At 46.4% G+C, this 23,725-nt stretch overlaps 1 protein-coding gene across 1 annotated transcript in view; it reads left to right on the top strand.

Moving 5' to 3' along the window:
• Positions 1-10,478: 10,478 nt before the first annotated feature.
• The window catches only part of LOC139238171 (zinc finger protein 239-like), a 51,891-nt gene continuing 38,644 nt past the window's right edge, over positions 10,479-23,725 (top strand). Inside the window, exon 1 of the mRNA XM_070867465.1 lies at positions 10,479-10,765. The gene's annotated coding sequence lies outside the window, so the exon portion shown is untranslated. The remainder of the gene's footprint in view (positions 10,766-23,725) is intronic.

Consider the following 23,725-nt stretch of genomic DNA (forward strand, 5'->3'; position numbering starts at 1 on the left):
GGAATAGAATGGAAAAGCAGAGAAGTTATATTAAACTTAGATGCAACCATGGTGAGACCACACTTAGAATACTGTGCACAGTTCTAGTCTCCATATTAAATGAAGGATATTGAGGCACTGGAGAAGGTGCAAAAAAGATTTACAAGAATTATACCAGAACTGAGTGGTTACAAGTATCAACAAAGACTGCACAGGCTGGGGCTCTTGGCTGAGGGGGTCTGATAAGGTAGACGTGGAGAAGATATTTCCGCTAGTGGGGAGTCCAAAATCACCATTATAAATATAAGATAGTCACTAATAAATATAATAAGGAATCCAGGGGAAATTTCTTTACCCAGAGAGTGGTTAGGATGGGGAACTCGCTACCACATGAGTGGTTGAGATGAATAGCACAGATGCATTTCAGGGGAAGCTAGATAAACATGAGGGAGAAAGGAATAGAAGGATGTACTGATGGGGTTAGATGAAAAAGGGTGGGAGGAGGCTCATGTGAAGCATAAACACTGGCACGGACCTGTTGGGCCGAATGGCCTGTTTCTGTGCTGTGAATTATATGTAATGACAACCTGTTGTGCAGACCTGCTAATAACAACAACTTGCATTTATGCAGCGCCTTTAATGAAGTAAAATGTCCCTAGGCACTTCGGAGGAGCGTTTTCAAACAAAACTTGAGACCGAGACTTGTAAGGAGATGTTCAGACAGATGACCAAAGGCTTGGTCCAAGAGGTAAGTTTTATGGAGCATCTTAAAGGAGGAGGTTTATGGAGGGAACTCCAGAGCTTAGAGTCTAGCCAACTGCCAGTGGTGGAGCATTTAAAATCAAAGATACACAGGATGCCACAATTGGAGGAGCACAGAGATCTTGGAGGCTTGTAGGCCTGGAGGAGGTTACAAAGATAGGAAGAGGGCAAGGGCCATGGAGGCATTCAAGCACAAGGATGAGATTGCTGGACCAGGAGCCAATGTAGGTCAGTGAGCACAGGGTGAACAGGACTTGGTGAGAGTTAGGAAATGAACAGTCGAGTCCAGCGATAAAGGTTTGGATGAGGGTTTCATGCAGGAAATGCGGCAGCAAATTTACTCACAGCAAGCTGTCACAAATTGTGGTACTGACCAGATAGATAATCTGTATTGGTGATGTTGGTTGAGGAATAAATATTGGCCCCAGGATACAGTGAAGAACTCCCACTGTACTTTTTATTTCATTTTACAGCCATTCAAGTTTCACTCTCTATTGTGAAGGACATGTGCGATATGGTTTCACAATCACTGGTTGCTTTCTCGTGCCCCTTCGAGTGACCAATGTGTGAGAGTGATTGGCAGCTATTCAACCTTGGGGGCATCACAGCACAAATAAAGCTCCATTTTCAGACTTGGCCTTTGCTGCTGGGGTGACTGGACAGTGATCAGTAGCAGGAGCCCAAGGCACTGAGGTTAACTGCAGTCTAGGCTAGGACCAGCTGAGCACCCCCACAGTGTACAGCTGGAATGTGCAACCTATCCTGGTCTGCACTGGGGAGTGGGGGAAAGGGAGGTCAAGGGTCAGCACAGAATGTCTTCTATAGATATATAAATAGTAAAAGGGTAGTAAGAGGAGGGGTGATTAGGGACCAAAAAGGAGACCTATGCATGGGGGTAGAGGGTATGGCTGAGGTACTAATTAGTACTTTGCATCTGTCTTCACCAAGGAAGAGGCTGCAAACATAGAGATGCGTGAGTGCCAGGAGATTTACTCAGCCGCATCCTCCGCCAGGATCAACTGGGAGAAATGTTCCGGACTCCTGGTGGGTCAGTGGCGGGTGGACTCCCTGCCGGAGGAGCTCAGGCCTTTTTCCTGGAGCACGACCCATCTCTATCTGGGAGTCTACCTTAGCCCCGACGAGGAAGCCTGGTCGGTGAACTGGCAAGAGCTGGAGGCCAAGGCCGCCGCTCGCCTAGGGCGTTGGACAGGACTGCTCCGAGTGCTGTCCTACAGGGGTCGAGCGCTAGTCATAAACCAGCTGGTGGCCGCTATGCTGTGGTACCGGCTGGTCACTTTGACCCCTCCCCCTGCGTTTGTCGCCAAGATACAGAAGAAGCTGGTGGACTTCTTCTGGAACAACAGGAAGCACTGGGTCTCTGCCACGGTCTTGAGTCTCCCGCTTAGGGAGGGCGGTCAGTCGTTGGTGTGCATCAGCACCCAGCTAGCGACTTTCCGTCTTCAGACCCTGCAGAGATACCTGGCGATGTATTTCTTCCGCCAGCAGCACGGCCTCAACTATGACACACAGCTCCTGTTTGTGAGCTTGGGGGGCGTCAGGACCGCCGTCCAGGAGCTGCCTGTCTTTTACAAGGAACTCACCAGGGGTCTGGAACAAAGTCTCCACCGGCTGGAGTGGCGGCTGTCCTACCTCCACGACTGTGGTTTTAGGTGGCAGTCAGACGAGAAGGCTGTGGCTGGTGAGGTGACCAGGGTCAGGGACCTGCTCGATGGCGGAGGAGCGGGCTGGATGGCGCCAGACATGCTGGTGCGGCGCCTAAATTCGGCCGACGTCCGCCGCGCGGCCGATGCCATCAAGTCGCTAAAAACAGCTCTGGGCCCTGACTCCGTTAGGTGTATCGAGGAGGCTCAAGCACGTGGGGAGATCCCGTCCGGACGGAATTCCTCATCGGCGCCAAACCCCGGAACCTCCCTCGGGAGCCGGCGCCTCACAACTTGAGCCGCCTCGGGGAAATCCCCTCCGTGCCTTTCAGTTCTGCGCGGAGGAGTTTCCTGTACGGGCTGCTCCTGCACACTCTCAAACTTGCCATCCTCGTCTGCCGTCCGGACACGCCATGGCGTACCACCTTGCCGTCCGGAGGAGGCGGGGGTCCCCGATGGAGGGCACTCTACACGGGAGTCCTCCCATTATTTATCGGGAACTTGGCCTGGAGGGTGGTGCACGGAGCAGTCCCGTGCAATAAATTTTTTAGTCGGTTCACGGGCTCCCAGGCCGCTTGCAATTTCTGCGGTCTGGAAGAGTCCATGTTCCATGTTTTTATGGAGTGTGCGAGGTTGCAGCCCCTGTTTCATTATTTAAAGGGGTTGCTCCTCAATTTCTGGCTGCACTTCAGTCCCACACTCCTGATCTTTGGGCACCCTGTGCGGAGGGGAGCGGATAGGTCCGAGGGCCTCCTCGTAGGACTGCTCCTGGGCACGGCCAAGGGTGCCATCAGCCGGTCTAGGCAGCGGGCGGTCGAGGGGGTCATTCAGCCTGACTGCCTGCCTCTCTTCCGCGCGTACATCCGTGCCAGGGTGTCCTTAGAGATGGAGCATGCGGTGTCCACCGGTACGCTCGCGGCCTTCCGTGAGAGGTGGGCGCCGGAGGGACTGGAGTGCATTATCACCCCCCGGCAACCAAATTTTAATTTAATTTGACATGTTTTAAAGTTTAATTTGTTTAATTGCCGGATTTTTAGTGTCCCCCTCCCCTTTTATAGGGGTCACTTGTAAAATTTATGATTTTATTGCCCAAAAAAAAAGTTTAAAAAAACACAAAAAAAGGGCAGTTGAAAAATGTTTGGATTGTCCCCCAAATTGGGGGGCACTTGACTTAACTGGTTAATTTTGTCTCCAATCAAAAGAGTTGCAAACATAGACATATTGAAGGAGGAGGTAGTGGAGACACTTGATGGGATAAAATTGATAAAGAGGCATTGGAAAGCCTGGCTGTACTTAAAGTAGATAAGTCACCAGGAGCGGATGGGATGCATCCTAGGATGCTGAGGGAATTGAGGGTGGAAATCGCGGAGGTGCTGGCCACAATATTCCAATCTTTCATAGATATGGGGGTGTGCCAGTGGACTGGAGAATTGCAAATGTTACACCATTGTTCAAAAAGGGGAATAAAGATAAACCCAGCAACTACAGGCCAGTCAGTTTAACCTCGGTAGTGGGGAAGCTTTTAGAAACAATAATCAGGGATAAAATTAACAGTCACTTGGATTAATTAAGGAAAGCCAGCACGGGTTCATTAAAAGCAAATAATGTTTAACCAAATTGATCGAGTTTTTTTGATGATGTAACAGAGAGGGTTGATGAGGGCAATACGGTTAATGTAGTGTACATGGAGTTCCAAAAAGCATTTGACAAAGTACCACATAATAGGCTTGCCAGCAAAATTGAAGCCCATGGGGAAAAAAAGGGACAGTGGCAGCCTGGATACAAAATTGGCTAAGTGACAGGAAACAGAGAGCAGTGGTGAATGGTTGATTTTTGGACTGGAGGATGGTACACAGTGGTATTCCTCAGGGGTCAGTTCCAGAACCACTGCTTTTCATGATATATATTAATGACTTGGATGTGAGTGTACCAGGCACAATTTCAAAATTTGCAGAGGACACAAAACTTGGAAGTATAGTGAACAGTGAGGAGGATAGTGATAGACTTCAGGAAGTCATAGACAGGTTGGTGAAATGGGCAGACACGTGGTAGATGAAATTTACAGCAGAAAAGTGTGAAGTGATGCATTTTGGTAGAAAGAATGAGGAAAGGGCATATAACCTAAATGGTACAATCCAATAGGGGGTGCATGAACAGAGAGACCTGGGGGTATGTGTGCATATATTGTTGAAGGTGGCAGGGCAGGTTGAGAAAGCAGTTAAAAAGACTGAATAGACGTGTCGAGTACAAAAGTGTGGAAATTATGATGAACCTATATAAAATACTGGCTCGGCCGATACTGAAGTACTGTGTCCAATTCTGGGCACTACACTTTAGGAAGGATGTGAAGGCCTTGGAGAAGGTGCAGAAAAGATTTACGAGAATGATTCCAGGAATGAGGGACTTCAGTAACGTGGATAGACTGGAGAAGCTGGGCTTGTTCTCCTGGGAGCACAGAAGTTTGAGAGGAGATTTGATCGAGGTGTTCAAAACCATGAGGGGTCTAAACAGAGTAGATAGAGAGAAACTATTCCCATTGGCAGAAGGGTCGAGAACCAGAGGACACAGATTTAAGGTGATTGGCTATAGAACCCAAGGCGACATAAGAAAAAACTTTTTACGCAGTGAGTGCTGAAGATCTGGAATGTACTGCCTGAAAGGATGGTGGAGACAGACTCAATTGCATCTTTCAAAAGCGTTGGATAAGTATCATAGAATGATAGAAAATTACGTCACAGAACGAGGCCTTTTGGTCCATCGTGTCCATGCGTGTCGAAAAAGAGATACCCAGCCTAATCCCACCTTCTAATACGAGCTCCATAGCTCTGAAGGTTTTGGCTCTAAGTGCAGATCCAAGTACCTTTTAAACTACCACTCTTTCAGGCAGAGAGTTCCAAACTCCCACCACCCTCTGGGTGAAGAAACATTTCCTCATCTCCCCTCTAATCCTTCGACCAACTACTTTAAATCTATGCCCCCTGGTTATTGATCCCTCTGCTAAGGGAAATAGGTCCTTCCTATCCACTCTATCAAGGCCCCTCATAATTTTATCATCATCATCATAGTTCCTCGGAATCGAGGAAGACTTGCTTCTACTCCTGAAGTGAGTTCTTTGTTGGCTGAACGGTCCAATACGAGAGCCACAAACTCTATCATAGGTGGGACAGACAGTCATTGAGGGAAAGGGTGGTTGGGACTGGTTTGCCGCACGCTCTTTCCGCTGTCTGCATTTGGTTTCTGCCTGCTCTTGGCGTTGAGACTCAAGGTGCTCAGCGCCTTCTCAGATGCAGTTCCTCCACTTAGGGTGGTCTTGGGCCAGGGACTCCCAGGTGTCAGTGGGGATGTCGTACTTTATCAGGGGGGCTTTGAGGGTGTCCTTGTAACGTTTCCGCTGCCCACCTTTGGCTCATTTGCCATGAGGGAGTTCCGAATAGAGTGCTTGCTTTGGGAGTCTCGTGTCTGGCATGTGGACTATGTGGCCTGCCCAGCGGAGCTGATCGAGTGTGGTCAGTGCTTCAATGCTGGGGATGTTAGCCTGAATGAGGATGCTGATGTTGGGGATTTGTAGGATCTTGTGGAGACATCGTTGGTGATATTTCTCCAGCAACTTGAGGTGTCTACTATACATGGTCCATGTCTCTGAGCCATACAGGAGGGCAGATATTACTACAGCCCTATAGACCATGAGCTTGGTGGCAGTTTTGAGGGCCTGGTCTTCAAACAGTCTTTTCCTCAGGCGACTGAAGGCTGCACTGGAGGCGGTGTTGGATCTCGTCGTCGATGCCTGCTCTTGTTGATATGAGGCTCCTGAGATATGGGAAGTAGTCCACGGTGTCCAGGGTCGCATGGTGGATCTTGATGACTGGGGGCAGTACTGTGCGGTGAGGACAGGCTGGTGGAGGACCTTTGTCTTACGGATGTTTAGTGTTATACACCTCAATTAAATCCCCCCTCAGCCTCCGCTGTTCCAATTAAAACAACCTCAGAGGTGTATAGAATTATGAGGGGCCTAGATAGAGTGGATATGAAGAACCTATTTCCCTCAGCAGAGGGGTCAACAATCAGGGTGTATAGATTTAAAATAATTGGTAGGAGATTTAGAGGGGATTTGAGGGGAAATTTTTTCACCCAAAGGGTGGTAGGGGTCTGGAACTCACTGCCTGAAAGGGTGGTAGAGGCAGAAACCCTCACCAATTAAAAAAAATACGGGTGTGCACTTGAAGTGCCATAACCTACAAGGCTATGGAGCAAGAAAGTGGGATTAGGCTGGATAGCTCTTTATCGGCCGGTGTGGATACGCTGGGCTGAAATGGCCTCCTTCCGTGCTGTAAATTCCTATGATTTCTATGATAATTTAATTTCATTGCTCCTCTTTGCTTTCCTAATTGTTTTTTTTACTTCTTTCCTAATCTTTTCGTATTCTCCCTTATCATGCACTCCCCTGTTGTCTATGTACTTAACGTATGCCTTTTTCCTTGCCCTCAATTGTTCCCTTATAGTTTTATTCATCCATGGAGTTTCATTGTTGTTTAGTTTGTTCTTTCCTTTTAGCAGAATATATTTTTGCTGTTGAACTCTGTTTTAAATGTTTTCCATTGCTGTTCTACATAATTTTTTGCCAATATTGTTGCCCATTTTATTTTCCCAAGTTCTATTCTCGGCCCCATAAATTCAGCTTTTCTTTAATCTATTACACTGGTTTTTGTCCTTCTCAGTTGTCATCTTAAAGCATAATATATTATGGTCACTATTGCCCCTAGTTTTACTTCTCTTATCTGCTCTGATTCATTCCCCATTACAATAGCAAATCCTCCATTGTTGGGCTTTTTACATGTTGGGTTAGAAAAGAGTCCTGTATACATTGTAGGAACTCCATTCCCTTATCCCCTTTACCGCCCTCTTCTGTCCAATTAATATCAGGGTGGTTGAAATCAGCCATGATTAATATTCTATGTTTGAATGTGGAAGGAGAAATGTTTGTCTATTCTGTCTGTGGGAAAAGATTTCATACATCAGTGTGAGGGAAAAGCACTGAGACCCACACATCCAAGTGAGAGTGTTCCAGTGCACTGACTGGAAAGCGATTTAACCAGTTACACAGCCTGAGAAAACATCGCACCATTCACAGCGGGAAGAAACAGTGCACGTATTCTGTGTGTGGACGAGGCTTCAACTGATCATCCAACCTGGAGAGACACAAAGACACCCACACCATGGAGAAACCGTGGAAATGTGGGGGCTATGGGAACAGATTCAATTACCCGTCTGAGCTGAAAACTCATCAACGCAGTCACACTGGGGAGAGGCCGTTCACCTGCCTCGTGTGTGGGAAGGGATTCACTAACTCTTCCAGCCTCACCACTCCAGTTTGTTGGCTCTAATAAGAGGCCATTTAAATGTTCTGACTGTGAGAAGAGCTTTAAAAGCACGTATGCTGACACACCAACATACTCAGACTGGGGAGAGGCCTTTCACCTGCTCCATGTGTGGAAAAAGTTTCACTTGTTCATCCTGCTGAGACAACAGCGAGTTCACAAGTGACTGCAGGGGTTGGATTCTGGTGTTATTGCTGCTGTTAATCACATCTTGGACTGAACCATGTTCATTCTGACAGTTGGGGTTTGTTTCTGATGATAATCTCCATAACTGAGCTGGAGTTTAATCATCTTGATATCTGTCGAATAAATCAGCTTTACTTCAAACACACACTGTGTTGAGTCCTTGATTTCTCCAAGATAAGAGGAGACTAATTGATGTCCTGTTACCGACTGCTCCATTGTGGGCCTTTTCTCCTTTCTCACTGGATTATTTCAGTTCTCATACCTTCGGTTACTCTCGTGGACAAGTCCCAACTCCTCATACCTTCCAGAGTGCCTCTCCTAGCTTTGGTATCCAGGGAAGGTATCGGTAACACACCAGGATCACTAAACACAAAACCCAGTATGTTAATCACTTTCAGCAACTGGACTTAGCATGTGCCCCACAGCATCTCTCACACCTTCGATATGTGAATAGAGCATCACGCCTGCAAACGCTTTCAATTTTACCTCTCCCAGGCTTTTGCGATGAGGATGTGCTGGGGCCCAGTGGGCTTTCACTGCTCCGGGGTATTTCCTGGCATGTCCCCACAGCCCCTGGAATTCCCACACATTGTCCACTGGGTGTGAGGCCAGCGCTCTGTGTTTTTAAACACTGGAGTGAAGCCGAGTCCTGCAGGCACACAGTCGCCAGGTTTCTAACTGTCCGGACCGACCTTTTGGGAAGATTAGTGCCACTTTTGGGCCGGGTGTAGTTTTTCTCCATTGTCTCGTTGCTTGTTCCTGTGGATTGGATCTTTATTTGTTCCCTTTGGTTTGGTTTCAGTTTCACTGCTGGACCCACCACTCAAAGCACTTTGTCTGATCTGCCCCTGGGAATGAGCAGACTCCTCCCTCATCTCCCACACTGCACCATCTCTCCTCCACTTTCCCCCCTTGGTTGTGTTCCACACCTTGAGCCTCGGCCCTTCCCCGGGGATTCTCAGTATGAACAGGGGGGGATGTGTTTTGAGACAGGATGTCCCAGCTCTCCACCTTTTAAAGGGACAAGGAGAGGACCAGCTGGGCTGAATGGCCCTGCTTTATGACATCACTGCAGTGCCTAGCAACCAACCTCCCTGAGCCTTACTCATTATGGACTGGGTTTAGCTCAGTGCTGTTTCAGGAAGGGAAACAGGAGCAGGATTCGACCCGTGTGGAGCCCAGGATTAATGGAGAGTGATACAGGATCAATGTATACCTTATTGAGTGAGAAATGTTATTGTCCCGGACATTCCCTGTTCCTCAGTGTCTGTGTCCGAGGGAGAAGCTGATGGGTTTGTGTTACCTTCTTTAGGTGAATCTTTGTGCTCATCGAGGTGATGGATGTCAGTGCTGGGGAATGGAACAATCAGAGCACCTCTTGTCAGATATGTGGAACAATCTTTGTTCCAGTCCTACTCGGGTCCCCTCCCTCACCTCTTTTTCCGGTACATTAATGACTGTATTGGTGCTGTTTCCTGCTCTAACCCCGAACTAGACAATTTCATTCTCTTTGCTTCCAATTTCCACCCTTCCCTCACCTTCACATGGTCCATCTCTGACTCTTCCCTTCCTTTCCTCGACTTCTTTGTTTCCATTTCTGGGAATAGGCTATCAACAAACATCCACGATAAGCCCCCTGACTCTCTCAGCTACCTGGACTACACTTCCTCCTACCCTGCTTCCTGTAAGGACTCTATTCCATTCTCCCAATTTCTCCGTCTCTGCCACATCTGTTCTGACAATGCCACCTTCCATACTAATGCCTCCGATATGTCTTTTTCCTCAACCGAGGATTCCCATATACTGTGGTTGACATGGTCCTCAACTCTGTCCGTTCCATTTCCCGTACTTATGCTCTCACCCCTTCCCCTCCCTCTCAGAACCTCAATAGGGTTCCCCTTGTCCTCGCCTTTCACCCCACCAGCCTCCACGTTTAACGGATCATCCTCCGCCATTTCCGCCACTTCCAGCATGATTCCCCCACCAAACCCATCTTCCCCTCCCCTTTCAGCATTCTGAAGGGACTGCTCCCTCTACGACACCCTGGTCCACTCCTCAATCACCCCCAACACCCACTCCCCTTCCCACTGCACCTTCCTGTGCAAGCGCAAGAGATGCAACAGCTGCCCTTTTACCTCCTCCCTTTCCACTGTCCAGGGCCCCAAACACTCCTTCCAGATGAAACAGCGATTTACTTGAACCTCTTGCAATTTAGTATATTGTATTCACTGCTCACGATGTGGTCTCGTCTACGTTGGGGAGACCAAACACAGATTGGGTGACCATTTTGCAGAACATTTCTGTTCAGTCCACAAGGGTGACCACGTGTTTCTGGTCACCTGTCACTTGAATTCACTACTCCACTCCCACTCTGATCCCTTGGTCCTCGGCCTCTTACACTGATCCAATGATGCTTAACGTAAGCTTGAGGAACAGTACCTCATCTTTCGATGAGGCAGTTTACAGCCCTCTGGACTCCACATCGCGTTCAACAATTTCAGACCAGAACCTCTGCCCCTATTTTTTCAGACGGCAGCTGTTGATGATTCTGCCATCCCCATTTGCAGCATTTAACCACTCCTGTCTACTACCCTATCATGGACCGTCCCTTTTGTGCTTTCCTCCCCTTCTCCCACCCTTTCCCTGCCTCTGCACCTGGTTAAAATCTGTTCCATCTCTAACTTTTTAAAGTTCTGACGAACAGTCATCGGCCTGAAATGTTAACTCTGTTTCTTTCTCCACAGATGCTGCCTGACCTGCTGAGTGTTTCCAGGCTTTTGTGTTTTTATACTAGGAGGGAGGGTAAGTAGTGCAGATGAGAGCAACAAGGTACCAAAGGACATTAAGGACAGCAAGATAAACACTGACCCTGGGGCTCACCACTGTTTACATCCCTCCAGTCTGAATAACATCCATTAACCACCACTCTGGTGTTTACCGATAATTCTTAAAAGCACTTGGACCAAAGTGAAGAGATGGTTGACCTCCTTCTCTGAGGTACTGGCAACTGGTAAAATACCACCTATTTGGAGGGAAACGAAAAAAATTTCCCTCTGGAAGCAGGGCAAGAATGTTTGTGAAGCCTCCAGCCTCCACCCGATCTCCTTTGTACTTGTTATAAAGTGATGGAGAGGCCTGCCCCGCTCTTCCCATTGGTCCTGAGCTGCCATCAATCACCCGGGCAATGTGAGCTGAGCAGACAGCAGGGGCGACTGGATGAGGCATCAGGTGAGAGATGGGTGGAGGATGGTAAACCCTGGGGGGGACGCAGGCTTCACACACACCAAGTGCGAGCCCAGGCCCGAGAGAAAACACTCCGCATTATCCGCTTTACACACACTCGGTGTGGACCTCATGACCTGAACAGGAACCTATGGGTCCGGCGTTTGCCCCGAGCGGGGCGGCAGCTGCGGGGCTTTCTCCTGATGACAGGCCCGGGTTAACAGCCACCACCTTGAGAGGCTCAGGGTGCAGCAGGGCGCATGCACGGCCCCCTTGGGCAGGAGGAGAGAATGCTGTAAATTTCTATCCTGGACTCGCAGTGATGGCTTTTGTAAACTCCTAACTTGATTGAATTTTTCGAGGAGGTAACCAGGAGGGTCGGTGAAGACAAAGCATATGATGTAGTGTATATGGATTTTAGCAAAGCTTTTAATAAGGTCCCACATGGCAGACTGGTCACAAAAGTAAAAGCCCATGGGATCCTGGGAAAAGTGGCAAGTTGAATCCAAAATTGGCTCAGAAGCAGGAAGCAAAGGGTAATGGTTGATGGGTGTTTTTGCGACTGGAAGAATGTTTCCAGTGGGATGCCACAGGGCTCAGTACTAGGTCCCTTACTTTTTGTGATATACATCAATGTTCTAAACTTGAATATAGGAGGTATGATTAAGAAGTTTGCAGATGATACTAAAATCGGCTGTGTGGTTGATAATGAGGAAGAAAGCTGCGGACTGCAGGAAGATACCAATCAACTGGTCAGGTGGGCAGAACAGTGGCAAATGGAATTTAATCCGGAGAAGTGTGAGGTAATGCATTTGGTGAGGCCTAACAAGGAAAGGGAATACACAATAAATGGTAGGATACTAAGAAGTGTCGAGTAACAAATGGACCTTGGAGTGCATGTCCACATATCCCTGAAGGTAGCAGGATAGGTAGATAAGGTGGTTAAGAAGGCATATGGGATATTTACCTTTATTAGCCGAGGCAGTTCTGGCCACTGCATTACAGGAAGGACGTGATTGCACTGGAAGGGTACAGAGATTTAGGAGGATGTTGCTGGGAGTGGAGAATCTAGATTAGATAGGCTGGATTTGTTTTCATTGGAACAGAGGAGGCTGAGGGGAGACCTCATTGAGGGGTATTCTATCCACTATATTGAGGGGCCTATTTCCCTTAGCAGCGGGGTCAACAATCAGGGCACATAAATTTAAAGTAATTGGTAGAAGGTTAAGAGGGGATTTGAGGGGAAATGTCTTCATGCAGAGGGTAGTGGGGGTCTAGAACTCACTGCCTGAAAGGGTGGTATAGGCAGAAACCCTCACCACATTTAAGAAGTACTTGGATGTGCACCTGAAGTGCTGTAACCTGCAGGGTTAAGGACCAAAGCTGGAAAGTGGGATTAGGCTGGATAGTCTCTTGTTGGCCGATATGGACACGATGGGCCGAAATGGCCTCCTGTAAACTTCTATGAATCTATGATTTACAGGCCTTGAGAAGGGAAGCATGTACAGACCGCAAACTCCAACCAAACATCACATCAAGACCTGACAGAGTCACTCCATTCATCAGGATCTGAATATCATTGGACTTGAATGTGGAAGAAATGTTCATCTGTTCTGTCTGTGGGAAAAGATTTCAAATATCGGTGTGACTGGAAAAGCCCGAGTGAGTATGTTTCAGTGCACTGAATGTGGAAAGAGCTTTAACTAGTTACATAGCCTGAAAAAACATCACACCATTCACAGCGGGGAGAAATCATACACGTGTTCTGAGTGTGGACGAGGCTTCAACTGATCGTCCAACCTGGAGAGACACAAGGACACCCGCACCATGAAAAAACCATGGAAATGTGGGGACTGTAGAAAGGGATTTAATTACCCATCTGAGCAATCACACCAGGAGAAATTGTCCACTTGTTCTGTGGGATGGGATTCACTCACTCGTCCATTCTGCAGACACATCAGCGAGTTCACACTGATGAGTGACCACTCAGCTGCACTCACTGCGGGAAGAGATTCAAGCAGTCATACAACCTCATTCTATACCAGCGAGTTCACACTGGGGAGAGGCCGTTCATCTGCTCTGTGTGTGGGAAGGATTCACTCGGTCATCCATCCTGTTGAAACATCAGCGAGTTCACACTGGAGAGAGGCTATTCTCCTGCTCTCAGTGTGAGATGGGATTCACTCGTTCATCCGAGCTTCTGACACCCCAGTGAGTTCACACTGGGGAGAGGCCATTCACCTGCTTCGTGTGTAGGAAGAGATTTAATTGATCAACCACCCTGCTGACACACCAGCGAGTTCACATGTGACTGCAGGGGTTGGATTCTGCTCCTAATCAGATTCAGGACTGAACCATGTTCATTCTGACAGTTGTGGTTTGTTTCTGGTGATGTTACTAACATGTACAATTGGTCTTGAGTTTAATATTGTGGATATAGAGCTGATTGACTTGTCGGGGCTGCAGTGTTTGTTTAAGAACCGCTGTCTGATTAGAGTCCCTGAATTATTTTACAATAAAATTATGAACTTTAACTTCAATCCTAAAATGATCTTTGGTACAAAATCTACAATTCAATGTCTGAAAGATTTCACTGATGCACATCTCCAATTAGAAAGTGCTGATTAATCCTTGCTGACAATTTTTACTGACTTTCACATTACACTCGGTGGCCCCTCCATTATCCACCAGAAAGAAGGAGAATGGGAATTGGTGGTGAATCAAGAGCCCCCAAGTGTTGCCCCTCCCACCTGGTACTGCAATCCCCTCGGCACGAGAATGGAGACAAATCCAGTCAAAGTAATGGGATCAATTAAAAGTATTTATTCGGATGGGCGGAAGATGGAAAGTCATGTTCCACAGGGATCACTGCTGGGACCACTGTTGTTCACCATTTACATGAATGATTTGGAATTGGGAATCAGAAGTACAATTTCAAAATTTGCGGATGACACAAAATTGGGGGGTGTAGTTAATACTGAGGAAGACTGCGATAGCATCCTTGTAGAATTATTTAGTTGTGTTAAGTAAATAGCAGCACCTTTTAATTTGCTTTGATTGATCACATCACCATATAGTTATATGTAATAGCGGTAGGCGAGATATTAGGACTGTTGTCTAACACAAAATCCAAACACAGTGACACACAGACAGATGGACAAGTGTAGCTTCACAGTGAATCCTTTCAACATAAGAACATAAGAATTAGGAACAGGAGTAAGCCATCTAGCCCCTCGAGCCTGCTCCGCCATTCAACAAGATCATGGCTGATCTGGCCGTGGACTCAGCTCCACTTACCCGCCCGCTCCCCATAACCCTTAATTCCCTTATTGGTTAAAAATCTATCTATCTATGATTTGAATACATTCAATTAGCTAGCCTCAAATGCTTCCTTGGGCAGAGAATTCCACAGATTCACAACCCTCTGGGAGAAGAAATTCCTTCTCAACTCGGTTTTAAATTGGCTCCCCTGTATTTTGAGGCTGTGCCCCCTAGTTCTAGTCTCCCCGACCCGTGGAAACAACCTCTCTGCCTCTATCTTGTCTATCCCTTTCATTATTTTAAATGTTTCTATAAGATCACCCCTCATCCTTCTGAACTCCAACGAGTAAAGACCCAGTCTACTCAATCTATCATCATAAGGTAACCCCCTCATCTCCGGAATCAGCCTAGTGAATCGTCTCTGTACCCCCTCCAAAGCTAGTATATCCTTCCTTAAGTAAGGTGACCAAAACTGCACGCAGTACTCCAACTGCGGCCTCACCAACACCCTGTACAGTTGCAGCAGGACCTCCCTGCTTTTGGACTCCATCCCTCTCACAATGAAGGCCAACATTCCATTCGCTTTCCTGATTACCTGCAAACTAACTTTTTGGGATTCATGCACAAGGACCCCCAGGTCCCTCTGCACCGCAGCATGTTGTAATTTCTCCCCATTCAAATAATATTCCCTTTTACTGTTTTTTTTTCCAAGGTGGATGACCTCACATTTTCCGACATTGTATTCCATCTGCCACACCTTAGCCCATTCACTTAACCTATCTAAATCTTTTTGCTGCCTCTCTGTGTCCTCTACACAACCCGCTTTCCCACTAATGTTTGTGTCATCTGCAAATTTTGTTACACCACACTCTGTCCCCTCTTCCAGGTCATCTATGTATATTGTAAACAGTTGTGGTCCCAGCACCGATTCCTGTGGCACACCACTAACCACCGATTTCCAACCCGAAAAGGACCCATTTATCCCGACTCTCTGCTTTCTGTTAGCCAGCCAATTCTCTATCCATGCTAATACATTTCCTCTGACTCCACGTACCTTTATCTTCTGCAGTAACCTTTTGTGTGGCACCTTATCGAATGCCTTTTGGAAATCTAAATACACCACATCCATCGGTACACCTCTATCCACCATGCTCGTTATATCCTCAAAGAATTCCAGTAAATTAGTTAAACATGATTTCCCCTTCATGAATCCATGTTGCGTCTGCTTGATTGCACTATTCCTATCTAGATGTCCCGCTATTTTTTCTTTAATGATAGCTTCAAGCATTTTCCCCAATACAGATGTTAATCTAACCGGTCTATAGTTACCTGCCTTTTGTCTGCCCCCTTTTTTAAACAGAGGCATTACATTAGCTGCTTTCCAATCCGCTGGTACACCCCCAGAGTCCAGAGAATTTTGGTAGGTTATAACGAATGCATCTGCTATAACTTCCGTCATCTCTTTTAATACCCTGAGATGCATTTCATCAGGGCCAGGGGACTTGTCGACCTTGAGTCCCATTAGCCTGTCCAGCACTACCCCCCGAGTGATAGTGATTGTCTCAAGGTCCTCCCTTCCCACATTCCTGTGACCAGCAATTTTTGGCATGATTTTTGTGTCTTCCACTGTGAAGACCGAAGCAAAATAATTGTTTAAGGTCTCAGCCATTTCCACATTTCCCATTATTAAATCCCCCTTCTCATCTTCTAAGGGACCACCATTTACTTTAGTCACTCTTTTCCGTTTTATATATCGGTAAAAGCTTTTACAATCTGTTTTTATGTTTTGCGCAAGTTTACTTTCGTAATCTATCTTCCCTTTCTTTATTGCTTTCTTAGTCATTCTTTGCTGTCGTTTAAAATTTTCCCAATCTTATAGTTTCCCACTAACCTTGGCCACCTTATACGCATTGGTTTTTAATTTGATACTCTCCTTTATTTCCTTGGTTATCCACGGCTGGTTATCCCTTCTCTTACCGCCCTTCTTTTTCACTGGAATATATTTTTGTTGAGCACTATGAAAGAGCTCCTTAAAAATCCTCCACTGTTCCTCAATTGTGCCACCGTTTAGTCTGTGTTCCCAGTCTACTTTAGCCAACTCTGCCCTCATCCCACTGTAATCCCCTTTGTTTAAGCATAGTATGCTCGTTTGAGACACTACTTCCTCACCCTCAATCTGTATTACAAATTCAACCATACTGTGATCACTCATTCCGAGAGGATCTTTTACTAGGAGATCGTTTATTATTCCTGTCTCGTTGCACAGGACCAGATCAAGCCTCACTAAAAACTGGCAATCCATTGTTAAATAATGGCCTTGTGATCTTGAAGAAAAGAAATGCATGGAAATGTGTCAAGGAGTTCATTAACCGAGTGGGGCATCATCTCCCTTTGATTTCTGTTCTGACACCAGGCAACTGAAAAAGGTCATTACAACACGACATAAACAGACTCTTTAGGTGTGAGCAAAAATCTATTTGTGACACACACACACACAATTAGTAATTAAATCATAGTCTGATTGTGAGGATTGATTATCGCCGCTTGATATCTTCCATGCTCACCAATCGCGGAAGGTATCAAGTGTACCGGTGGACACCGCATGCTCCATCCAAGGACCACCCGGGTACAGACAAGACCGCGGAAGAGAGGCAGGCACCCAGAGCGAACCCACCCCCCGCCCCCACCATGGGACCCATCCATCGTGGATCTACAAATTGCTGTTTTAGCCAGGCCAATGAGCAGGTCTAGGAGAAGATCCTCCAACTTACCTCCTCTATACCGGGTGGCCAAAGATTAAGAGCATGGGGCTAAAGTGTAAACAAAAGTTGAGGAGCAGCCCCTTCGGGTAACTATACAGGGGCTGCAACCTCTCACACTGAATATATACATGGCCCATGGATGACTCAAGGCCATCAAAACTACTAAGTCCAGAAAGGCACTTAAAAAGCATTGCACACGATTGCTCTGTGCAACACTCTCCACCCCAGATTCCCAATGGTGCAGGGAAGGACCCCCGTGTAACGAGCCCTCCATTGGCGACTCCCGCCTCTGCCAGGCGGCAAGATTATCTGCCAGACGCTCGAGATTGGGCAATAAACAAAATGAATCAGTAAATTATATAGAAACCTGGGTCCTCAGCCATGGTGCGAAGTACGCTGGCCGCCACTTTTCCGTTACTAACTCCACAGCTCAGGCCTCAAGTTCAGGCCTGTCATTCTGACAGAAACTTATGAGGCCTCGTTTATTTTTGTGACCTACCCGAGAGTCTGTTAATGGCTTTAATATACTGTCAATAAAATTTCTATTTTATAAGCTGGAAAGAGGTGAACGATGCCACCAGCAATGCCTCAAAACTCACGGACAGAGAAATCCAGTTCATCGGTGCCCCTGCCACAGATCTCAATATCCATCCCCTCCACCACTGGTGCACTGTGTCTGCAGTATGTACGGTCTACAAGGTGACCAAGGTCCAGATAGCAGAATGGATGGAAAGATGGCTACATATCAGAAATCAGAAGGTTGGAGTTAATAATGCTTCCTTAATAATGGACTCCAACATTTTCCCAACCACAGCTGTTAGGCTAACTGGTCTATAGTTTCCTGCTTTTTGTCTGCTTTTTTTATATAGAGGCATTTCATTTGCAGTTTTTCAATCTGCTGGGACCTCCCCAGAATCCAGGGAATTTTGGTAAATTACAACCAATGCATCCACAATCCCTGCCACTACTTCTGAGATGCAAGCCATCAGGTCCAGGGGATTTATCTGCCTTTAGTCCCATTATCTTACTGAGTACCACCTCCTCAGTGATTGTGATTGTGTTAAGTTCCTTCCCCCCTATAGCCCCTAGACTATCCACTGTCAGAATATTGTTAGTGTCCTCTACTGTAAAGACTGATACAAAATAGTTATTCAGAGTTTCTGCCATCTCCATGTTCCCCATTATTAATTCCCGGTCTCGGCCTCTAAGGGACCAACATTTACTTTAGCCACCTTTTTCCTTTTTTTTATACCTATAGAAACTTTTGCTATCTGTTTTTATATTTTGCGCTAGTTTACTTTCAAAGGGATGGATAGAGGATTGGCTAACTAACAGAGAACAGAGAATTGGGATAAATGGTTCATTCTCTGGTTGGCAACCAGTAACTAGTGGGGTGCCGCAGGGATCAGTGCTGGGACCCCAACTATTTACAATCTATATTAACGACTTGGAAGAAGGGACTGAGTGTAACATAGCCAAGTTTGTTGATGATACAAAGAGGGGAGGAAAAGCAATGTGTGAGGGGGACACAAAAACATCTGCAAAAGGACATAGGCTAAGTGAGTGGGCAAAAATTTGGCAGATGGAGTATAATGTTGGAAAGTGTGAGGTCATGCACTTTGGCAAAGATGGGTGGGAAAGCAAATTGTGAGGACACAAAAAATCTGCAAAGGGATATAGACAGGCTAAGTGAGTGGGCAAATATTTGGCAGATGGAGTATAATGTGGAAAAGTGTGAGGTTATCCACTTTGGCAGAAAAAATAGAAAAGCACATTATTATTTAAATGGAGAAAAATTGCAAAGTGCTGCAGTACAGAGGGATCTGGGAATCCTTGTGCATGAAACACAAAAAGTTAGTATGCAGGTACAGCAAGTAATCAGGAAGGCAAATGGAATGTTGGTCTTTATTGCAAAGGGGCATGAAGTATAAAAGCAGAGAGGTCTTGCTACAACTGTACAGGGTATTGGTGAGGCCACACCTAGAGTACTGTGTGCAGTTTTGGTCTCCTTATTTATTGCATTGGAGGCTGTTCAGAGAAGGTTCACTAGGTTGATTCCGGAGATGAGGGGGTTGACATGAAGATAGGTTGAGTAGGTTGGACCTGCACTCATTGGAGTTCAGAAGGATGAGAGGTGATCTTATCGAAACATATAAGATAATGAGGGGGGCTTGACAAGATGAATGCAGAGAGGATATTTCCACTCACAGGGGAAACTAAAACTAGGGGACATAGTCTTGGAATAAGGGGCCGCCCATTTAAAACTGAGATGAGGAATTTCTTATCTCAGAAGGTTGTTAATCTGTGGAATTTTCTGCCCCAGAGAGCTGTGGAGACTGGGTCATTGAATATATTTAAGGTGAAGATAGACAGATTTTTGAGCGATAAGGGAATAAAGGGTTATGGGCAGGGAAGTGGAGCTGAGTCCATGATCAGATCAGCCATGATTTTATTAAATGGCGGAGCAGGCTCGAGGGGCCAAATCATAGAATCATAGAAGTTTACAGCAAGGAAGTAGGCCATTTCGGTCCATCATGTCCATGCCGGCCAACAAGAGGCTATCCAGCCTAATCCCACTTTCCAGCTCTAGGTCCGTAACCCTGCAGGTTATGGCACTTCAGGTGCACATCCAAGTACTTTTTAAATGTGGTGAGGGTTTCTGCCTCTACCACCCTTTCAGGCAGTGAGTTCCAGACCCCCGCATCCATCTGCATGAAGACATTTCCACTCAAATCCCCTCTAAACCTTCTACCAATTACTTTAAATTTATGCCCCAAATGGCCTACTCCTGCTCCTATTTCTTATGTTTCTTATAGCAAGCTGGTTATAAAACAGGAAACAGAGAGTAGGGGTTAAGAGTAGCTACTCAGACTGGCAAACAGTGGGAAGTGGTGTTCCACAGGGATCAGTGCTGGGACCACTGTTGTCCAGCATTTGCATAAACAGTTTGGACCCAGGAATCGGAAGTGCAATTTCAAAATTTGTTAATGACACCAAATTGGGAGGAAGAGTTAATACTGAAGAAGACTGTGACAAAATGCAAGAAGACATTAATACATTTGCAGAATGGGCATGTAATTGGCAAATCAATATAGATGTGAGGTTGTACACTTTGGTAGTAAGAATAAGAAGGCCACACACTACATGGAAAATAAGAGTCTAAATAGGGTAGAGGAGCAAAGGGATCTGGGGGTACAGATACACAAATCACTAAAAGTAGTGACGCGGGTTAATACGGCCATGAAAAAAAGCAACAAAACACTGAGTTCATTTCTTAACAAGCCTTTTTTTCCATGCCTAGGCGCTCTGAACCATAGAAAAAGAGCGGCTAGGGCACATTTCTTACACGCCTCAAGCTTAATCCGCACGGTGACTTTGCTGTTAGTGCAGAGAGATGAGAAAGACCAAAATGCCGTTTTCCCCTCTCAGTGTGGCCCTGAAGGACTGTGTCCAGGCTGAAGTTCTGTTCCTGCCGTATGATCCTCCCCCCAGATTGTCCTTTCTGGTGATGCTAAACACTCAGGTGGGAAAGACAAAAATCTACAGCAATGTGTTGAAGACAACGCTAATTTATTTGAAATATATCCAGAATATTAAACTCTAGCCCAGTTACAGGGGTTTTTAAAAGCAGCAGAAACAAACCCTGTCAGAATGTACATGGTTCAGTCCTGGGTGTGGTTAACAGAAGTAATAACAGCAGAATCCAACTGCTGCAGTCACTTATGAACTCACTGGTGTGTCAGCAGGTGCGATGACCGAGTGAATCTCTTCCCACACTCAGAGCAGGTGAAAGGTCTCTCCCCAGTGTGAACTCGCTGGTGTATCAGCAGGTTGAATGACGGAGTGAATCCCTTCCCACACATGGAGCAGGTGAACAGCCTCTCCCCAGTGTGAGTGCGCTGGTGTACAGTGAGATCAGATGATCGTCTGAACCCAGTCCTGCAGTGAGAGCATCTGAGTGGTCTCTCATCAGTGTGAATACATTGATGGCAAGTCAGCTCCCCAAAACTTGTATAGCTCATCTCACAGTCCGGGCACTTAAAAGATCTCCCGTCAGTTTGAACTCACTGATGATTCAGCAGGGTGGATGAACAAGTGAATCCCTTCCCACACTCAGAGCAGGTGAACAGCCTCTCCCCAGTGTGAACTCGCTGGTGTATCCGAAGATCGGATGACTGAGAAAATCTCTTCCCACACTCAGGAGCAGGTGAACGGTCTCTCCCCAGTGTGAGTGCACTGGTGACTCAGCAGGTTGGATGAATTAGTGAATCCCTTCCCACACTCAGGAGCAGATGTGCGGCTTCTCCCCAGTGTGAACTTGCTGGTGTCTCAGCAAATCCTTTTTGCTTTTAAATCTCTCCTCACAGTCAGAACATTTAACAGGTCTCAAATCAGTGTGAACATGCTGGTGTGGCAGTACGTGGGATGAATGAGTGAAACCCTTCCCACACTCAGAACAGATGAACGGCCTCTCCCGGGTGTGACTGCACTTGTATCGCTCCAGGCTGGATGATTGGCTGAAGCCTCGGCCACACACAGAACACGTGTACCATTTCTCCCCACTGTGAACGGTGCTTTTTGCTTCCATATTCAGAGGACGATGATATATTCAGTTCCGATAAACGAGTGACTCTGTCAGATCTTGATTTGATGTTTGCTTTGAGCTTCTTGTCTACAAATTCTCCCCTTTAACACCCTGTAAAATAAATTTAAAACAAGAAAAAGAGGGAGGGAGAGAGAACCCACAAAAAAACAAAGTCAGGTTATGAAATTGACCTTAATGAATCTAGTCATTTGTGGGGTCGACAGGAGGAAAAAGTGACAATGAAAGCTGCTGAATTATCATTAACACCCAACTGATTCACTAATGTCCTTCAGGTTCCAGTCTGGGCCTTCACAAGACCCTGGCCTCTATGGGAGGAGAGAGAGAGAGAGAGAGAGAGAGAGGTGGGAGGGGGAATGGTGAAGGAAAGTGATTTTATTTATCTGCAACTCGACCGGAACTTTGACAGCACATCACAAACCCATGGCCTCCACCATCTAGAAGGACAAAAACAGCAGTTGTATCATCATCATCATCATAGGCAATCCCTCCAAATCGAGGAAGATTTGCCTTCACTCTAAAAATGAGTTCTTAGGTGACTGAACAGTCCAATACAGGAATTACATTCTCTGTCACAGATGGGACAGACAGTCGTTGTAGGAAAGGAAAGGAATGGGAACACCATCACCTCCAAGTTCCCCTCAAAGTCACACACTATCCTGACTTTGACATATATCACCATTCCTTCATCGTCACTGGGTGAAAATCCTGGAACTCCTTACCTACCTACCTGTGGGAGTACCTTCACCGCACGGACTGCTGCAGTTCAAGAAGGCGGACCACCATCACCTTCTCAACAGGAAATTGGGAATTGGCAATATATATTGGCGTTCCTAGCGATGTCCACATTCCAAAAATGAAATACAAAAATCTGTCTATGTAAAATGAATGAAAACCTCTGCAGAAATACTTGTTTCTAAAACAATACTCCATTACATTTCTTCTCTCAGGGTCATAAATCTGTGGAATTCTCTGCCCCAGAGAGCTGTGGAGGCTGGATCATTGAATATATTTAAGGCGGAGATAGACAGATTTTTGAACGATAAGGGAATAAAGGGTTATGGAGAGTGGGCGGGGAAGTGGAACTGAGTCCACAATCAGATCAGCCATGATCTTATTAAATAGCGGAGCAGACTCGAGGGGTCAAATGGCCTACTCCTGCTCCTATTTCTTATGTTCGGACAGTGTCTGTTTAGCAAACTAATCTCCCCTAGAATCCACCTCCCTTGACAGTCCCACATGGGAAATTGTAATAAAACTCTTTCTGCCAGCTGCTGGCTAATGGCAGCCGCAGGACCCACAATTCTCTGTGCCGCAGAAATCGCTCTATCCAAGGTGCTATTTCCCTGCTGAGAGTGCACATGCTTCCCAGGGCCATGAGCCATTCTGGGAGTGCCTGGGTCCTGACCTTTGTCCCGAGTCAGACTCGGTGGAACTGGGTTAAGACGCCGGGAAGTGGCGGCTAGGATGGAAGAAGTGCTGCACCCTGGGTTTCCTGGCCGCACGTCTGCTGGACATGGTAGCTCTGATTCTGATTGTATTTTTTGATGAGGTAACAGACAGGGTTGATGAGGGCAATGCAGTTGATGTGGTGTACATGGATTTCCAAAAGGCGTTTATAAGGCGCCACATAATAGGCTTGTCTGGAAAGCTGAAGCCCATAAAATAAAAGGAACAATGGCAGCATGGATATGAAATTGGCTAAGTGACAGGAAACAGAGAGAAGTGGTGAACGGTTGTTTTTTGGACTGGGGGAAGTTTATCCAGGGGTCTGTACTAGGACCACTACTTTTCTTGATCTATATTAATTAACTTGGGTATACAGGGCACAATTTCAAAATCTGCAGATGACACAAAACTTGGAAGTATAGTGAACAGTGAGGAGGATAGTCATAGGGCCTGAACTTGGTGAAA

The sequence above is a fragment of the Pristiophorus japonicus genome, chromosome 2 (assembly GCF_044704955.1).
Source record: "Pristiophorus japonicus isolate sPriJap1 chromosome 2, sPriJap1.hap1, whole genome shotgun sequence".
NCBI classification, from domain to species: Eukaryota; Metazoa; Chordata; class Chondrichthyes; family Pristiophoridae; genus Pristiophorus; species Pristiophorus japonicus.